Genomic DNA, 7,098 nt, shown 5'->3' on the forward strand with positions numbered 1-7,098 from the left:
GATGCTCCTCTTGACAGCCCTTTTTGTCCTCTCCGATGGACCAGGACGACCCGGACACTGCTCAGTTACTGTTGAGTAGTTGGGATACGACAGTTTGACTTAATAGATAGCAATCAATTCGAGCAGGATCAGTGGCGGACTGGCCACAGGGGAAATGGGCGAAATCCCGATGGGCCCCCTAGAACTCGAGCAGTGGTGTCCCCGCAAATTTTATAATTTTACACTCAATAATATTTAAACTTTGTTCGTATATTAAAACCAGTGTCCTTTATCTATCTCGAATGACCAAAATGATGTAGAACGCTATAATAAACACTGAATGCATTTAGACCTATAACATACTGCCAATTTTTACATACCTTCTCGCAGGCCTTGCCACAGGTAAATGTAAAACACATTCATAGCCTCTTGAGTGAAGTGTTTTAAATGGGTAAACGTGTCGTATTTTGTAAACTACTAGTCTGTTTTTAGAATTCTGCATACCCAATAGACGAGAATTCACAGTAACATTCAACATATAAGCCTATATACTTGTGTAGATCTGTACATGCATGAATGAACTGACCTGCGTGCTGCATAGGCGTACATACAAGTTACAGCACCATACTTCTCTCCTGACTCTTACCTCATAGCTTTATGTTTTGAAGATATAACTATAACTGAACAGTGTGCTGTGGTAGTCCGGTATGTGCTTGGTAAGAAAGTAATTAAAAGACTGCTAGCTCTCATTCCCTCCCACGGCCACAGTGGTAGTGGACAAGGACTGTCTGATCAAGTAAAAAGCGTACTTGGAGATTACAACATTGCTATAAACAAGTGTGTTTCAAACAGCACAGATGCAGTAGCAGCTTTCCGTGGATAGTAAAGTAGCTTTCAGGCAAAGCTCTCTTCTGCCGTGGATACAAACGTCCACATGTGGTGCTATGCACATGTATTCAATTTAGTTTTGATAGATTCGACAAAGGTAGTGTTATAGATAAACCAGAGAAGCTACGCAAGCAGCTTTAAATGTTGCTTAAAAAAGGGATTAGGAATTGAAACTTTATTCTGTCTATCTAATCCTGCACTTCGTATATCCTTAAGTTATATTCTTAGATTTGGTTTTCCATCTTCAATTTAGAAATATATGTTTGCGTCGTAATTTTGTGGAGGAAAATGAGAAGGATAAGAACAAACATTGTTTACAGTCCTTCTAAAGAATGTATTAGATATAGTTGTATGAGATGGCGAATTCTACCTTTGTGTTTTATTTCTTGTAAAGGTTAGAACCCAATGAGAAAAAAAATCATTAATTAAAATATATCTGAATGCAATTTGAGCTTACGAGATATGCAATATTTGAGGTGTTTCTACTCACAAATCCCGATACAGTTAAAAATATAAGCACAGAAATACAACTTCTAAGAAAGAAACAAAAATAAAAGTGAAATATAATAAAGCGTGAAAAATATTATCAGAAAACTACAAATACTAACTAACTTATTGACTTTTTTGTTGTTTGACATTATTACAAATTGTCTACCATACCTGACTTTGGTTCTACAATGATGATTAAAGTAAGTTATGTCTCGACAATACAACCGGTTGTGTTAACAGTATATAAAGTCGACAACGAATAAGAAATGTTGCTACAGTTAGCTTTAGGCCTCCAAGTGGCTATCATTTCTAATTTCGGAAGACACTTGTGAGATCTTCTCTGTGCTCTTTTGTCGATATGCCTCATTTGGCCATGAAGTCAACCGGGCCCCGTTTTCTTCGGGTCAAATGGTAAGGATTAATCTTCTCGAGCAGCGATAACTCCCTGGCTTTAAAACATAATGCATTTACTATAGACTTATTTACACCAACAAATCTTAACAATGAATATACGAGACCATATTTTTTAGGGAAACACAGCAGAAGTTCTAATTTTACAAGTGCGGTTATATTTTTTGTAAGAATATTAAATTCATTTTCGAGAATTTTGTTTCGCGATGGAAAAAGGATTTGGCAATAGCCTGTACTCTCATGCTAATTAATAACTAATCGTAGAACCAGTCATTATAGAAAACTTAAGATGAGAGAAGACATCATAAAGTTCTTGTATGATGCTTACCACTTATAAATGAATAATTCTTTTAAAATATTACAGTGTCTTCTTTCAAAAAATGAACTAGGTCTAATTGTCTTCCGTTATCATAAGCCTCTGAAAGTTGACGAGTTTCATCTAAGCTAATTTATACGTCTTTCCGTTGGTTTATGTGCTTATTCCGCTATATCCGTCTCTTATGTTTATTACTTGTTTTCCTTTATAAAACCCTACAAATTGGAAAGTTAAACAAATTATATTTATATCAGCAAGTTTCATATATTATATTTCATCATTAAATTAAAGGTACGATGTTTAGATAAGTAAATTAAACTCGCGACCGATACATCAGTAAAGCAAACATCGAATGCAGTTGGAGTTGTTTTCATAATTGATTGGCTCAAAAAATGATTTAACTGTCGTTATCTCCTACTTTAATATCGCTCAAGTTATTTTGTAATAGATTCTACTGAGTAACAAAAAAATGTATAACATAAGAATATTTCAGCCATTCTTTTTCTGTTCATCGGAGCCAGCAAACATATCCATTATTATATTTTGTGTTAGCTTGTCTTCTTTCTAATACTCGCGAAATTCTACACAAAGATTACCTAAGCTAGCGTCCCTAATTTTAAACCAATAGATTAGAGGGAAGGAAGGCAGCCAGTCTAACACACTGATCATCATCTTTCGGGCTACCCTAACCGATTTGTGGGATTTGACCGTAAATTGTATATCGTAACTCACAGCCCCAAAGTGCGGAACGCGATTTTACGCAACGAGACGCGAACCATGGATCCTTAGATTAACAGTCAGACACAGTCTGGCCTGTTTAGTGTGACTTAGAATTGTGTTGATATGTACCCTGCATTGCGAAAGTACGTGAACTGTTTTTTCACATAACAATGTTTGCGTATATTTATCGATTATTTTGAAAAAAAATAATTAAGATAAAATAATGATAACTCCATTTTAATCTAAAACACTTGGAATTGTCGTTGTAAATTTCTTTTAACGAGTTTGATTCCTTATTTAATGGACATAATGAACAAAAGTTGTTTTCTTTATTTTTTTAGAAAGCCTCAACTTTAGTTACTGATATCAGATTTTCCATGAGTTCCTGTATCCTGAAAACTCTGCACAGTTCTTCATGTAACCACAATCTGGGTCTAAGAAAGAATACCCAATATAATTTGAAGGCTCTTACACCAGGAATAAAACGAAAAAAGTCCTAATAGGAAATATTTTAATGTAAGAATCGGTGTCGTAGCCAAGGTCGGCAAAAGTGTAAGTTGCCCTACAGAAATCTCCCGAATTTTTTGCGCCTTGGGCATCCACCTATATTGCCTTCCTTAGCATCGAAACTGAATTTGCGCGTGTCCTGCTAAGGGTTAAATGAGCAATGATGAATTCTTGATTTATAAAGGAACTGAAAAAATAAATTAGTTTGTTGCAGTAAGGGTGGTGAATAAGGGGAACAAATTATCAACGAACTGATGGATGCGAGAGTTATTACGTAAATCAATTATCAAGTATGTGATTTAGTTTGAAAGATAAAACTCACCCTGTGCGTAGAATGGGTAACCAGGCTAATCTACTATATAAAGGCGAAAAGTCGTCTGTCACGCCGATATCTTGGCCGTTGCGGTACCAATCAACATGCATCAAACGACGGGGCTTTCTGCCGCGACAAGCAAGTTTGTCTTCCAGCCATATATATATATGGTCATCTCTTTTAAGTATTGCTTGATTAGCATTTTGACTTCTGTATATTTTAAAGTTATTTTCAAGTGTTCTTCTGGATAAATTTTTATAGATTGATACATGCGAAAAACTGATTCTCAAAGACTTGGTCAACTGTTTGACCCTACAAATTATTAATTGTAATGGCAAAGGCAGTGAATTTAATTATGAATTTCGGGGTCTCTCTTTGGACTGTCTTCCTAGTTTTGGCTTTGCTATCCTGCTGAGCTGAAAAAAAAAAGCGCGCTTTAATTTGGGCATTTTCAAAATTGAAATGTGCTGCGGGTAAAACATACGGGTTATTGTAGGGTGTTCCGATTGGACAAAATTTAGAGATGTTGCGTAATTGTGTCTCCTTGACAACTAAGCAAACGTAATGGGAAATTATGATTCTTGTGCATCAGCAATACCAAACGGAGACCGCGCGTAAACACCATTCGATTTTATCACGATCTCTACCAACCTACCCTCAAATCTAAATATATGTCCAAAGTAGCGAATCGTCCGTTTTATATATATATATAGAAATAGGATAGTCATTCTCTATACATATATTGTTACTAGATTATAATTAATTTTAGAAAACATGTTCATGAAACATTTATTTAGATATAATTTTGAGAAAAAAAATCATTATTTCTTGTCATATGACATTCATCTTGTTGTTTATAAATTACTGCTTTTTTATGTAATTAAATACAATGTAGTGCCACAACATGATGCATACTTTTGGCCACAGACTCAGGCATGTACCGTATACATGCCTACACAGAGACCAGACCTAAGTGCTGTCTGCAATGTGAACATGTTCTGATGATATCCGGGAAACTTTAACGGTTTGACTACGCAACTGGTAAACACACGTATCTGTCACGAGCAACAGCGTTACTATTAGTTTTGAATTTTAAGTTATAAGTCCTCAAGCTTTATAACGAGCAACTGAATGGGGAAGTAGGAACAAATAATATTAGTATGAGGTTCTGCTGGAAAAGCTTGTATATTCCACTTATTCAAACGCTAAAGTATGATTTAATAATCTTGGGTAAGATATTTATATATGGTCTTTATCATTGTTTTAAAACTTTCAGTGTTGACTGGAAGAAGGAAACCATTTTCAAGGAAAACGACACACAACTTTAGATAAATGTTTCTTTATTCAACTCGATGTTTCGGTTTACGCCTTTTTCGAAGGTCTATGACTATGTTTATGATATAAAGCTAGTGATATACTACTTACACTGCTGTTATACAGTGTGATACACCTTAAACCATTATCAATAAAGAAAGCTAGTGATATACTACTTACATTGATGTTATACCGTGTGATACACTACTGTCAATAAGATGTCCAAAGATTTTTGAAAAAAGCGAAAGCCGAAACGTCGTGTAGAATAAATAAATAAATATCAATAGTCCTTCTGAAAATATAGAATATCGGAAGCTAGTTATTTCGTTATAGTTAACAATAAAAAAATAAATAATATCGAAAACTAGTTATTTCGTTATAGTTAACAATAAAAAAATAATATTGTTCCGAAAACTAGTTATTTCGTTATAGTTAACAATAAAAAATAATATTGTTCCGAAAACTAGTTATTTCGTTATAGTTAACAATAAAAAAATAACTTTTTGTTTTAGGTGACATTTAAATCTACTTGTTTAACAGTTATATACATCATAGATCCAAGAAAATTCATGCATAAGTTTTAGCTTTGAATTGCTCCAACACGAGAAGTTTATTGCTATGCTGTTGTTACCATTGGTACCATTTTTCTGTTGGGATAATTTTATTTTCCATTCAACCAAAATGTTAGACTAACCCTACCGGTTATGAGACTAACACGATATATATAATAAGGCCTTGTAAAATTAATTTATTTTTATAAATTTGCGGGAGGTTTTGTTAACTTGCATGCATATTTTTTCTTCATTTCGAAGCTAATGAAATGAATATTGTTGTTTAAGATAAATACCAAACGGCTCAAGTTACACGATAAATGACATTACCCCTAGTCCATGAATGTACATAACGTTCACGCGACACTGAGAACGTAAAAAAAAATGTATCTGGTTACCTGTTTTTGTTTTATCTCCGCAAAAGACCAATGTTTATGTATGCACTAAACAATATTTTGTATTATGACTACTGTAGCCAATATTTCGTTAGTTATAGAGTCTGTTTCTTTTCCAAAATGTCTGGCTTCTTCATTTGAAAGAACTAATAAATACGAAAACGGATATATTATCTGAGCTCGAATTCCATCGTGCACTAACAAAATCTAATTTTCACTTTCTTTACTTGCTTCTCAATAGATGGCAGCACAAAAGTAATGATTATGTTTCCAGAGAATGAGAGAGAGAGAATAATTGAATAAATATACAGTATTTAAAATTGCTTTGCTAAAGGCCATAAATAATAGAAAAATGCAAAATAAAGTATTTATATCGACATATGACTCACTATCTTAAAGCCATATTTTTTTAAACTATTAATTCATACCGAAAGTTAAACGTCTACTAATTACATTGCTGATACACAGAGCGGTTGGCGTTAAACTACTATCAATAAGGAAAGTTAATTATATACTAATTACACTGCTGATAGACATCGCGATACTCTTTAAACTACTATCAACAGGAAAGGTTAGTAATATACTACTTGCACTTCTGTTGTACAGCGTGGTGCACCTTAAACTACCATCAACAGGAAAGGCTAGTTATATACTACTTATACTGCTGTTGTATATGGTGGTGCACCTTAAACTACCATCAACAGGAAAGGCTTGTTATATACTACTTATACTGTTGTTGTATATGGTTGTGCACCTTAAACTACTTGCACCTTAAACTACATATACTAGTTACACTGCTGTTATATATCGTGATTACTAGCCTTTCCTGTTGATAGTAGTTTAAGGTGCATCACGATGTATAACAGCAGTGTAAGTAGTATATTACTAGCCTTTCCTGTTGATGGTAGTTTAAGGTGCATCACGATGTATAACAGCAGTGTAAGTAGTATATTAATAGCCTTTCCTGTTGATAGTAGTTTAAAGTGCACCACCATATACAACAACAGTATAAGTAGTATATAACAAGCCTTTCCTGTTGATGGTAGTTTAAGGTGCATCACGATGTATAACAGCAGTGTAAGTAGTATATTACTAGCCTTTCCTGTTGATGGTAGTTTAAGGTGCATCACGATGTATAACAGCAGTGTAAGTAGTATATTACTAGCCTTTCCTGTTGATGGTAGTTTAAGGTGCATCACGATATGTAACAGCAGT

This window comes from Limulus polyphemus, unplaced genomic scaffold (assembly GCF_000517525.1).
Source record: "Limulus polyphemus unplaced genomic scaffold, Limulus_polyphemus-2.1.2 Scaffold654, whole genome shotgun sequence".
NCBI lineage: Eukaryota > Metazoa > Arthropoda > Merostomata > Xiphosura > Limulidae > Limulus > Limulus polyphemus.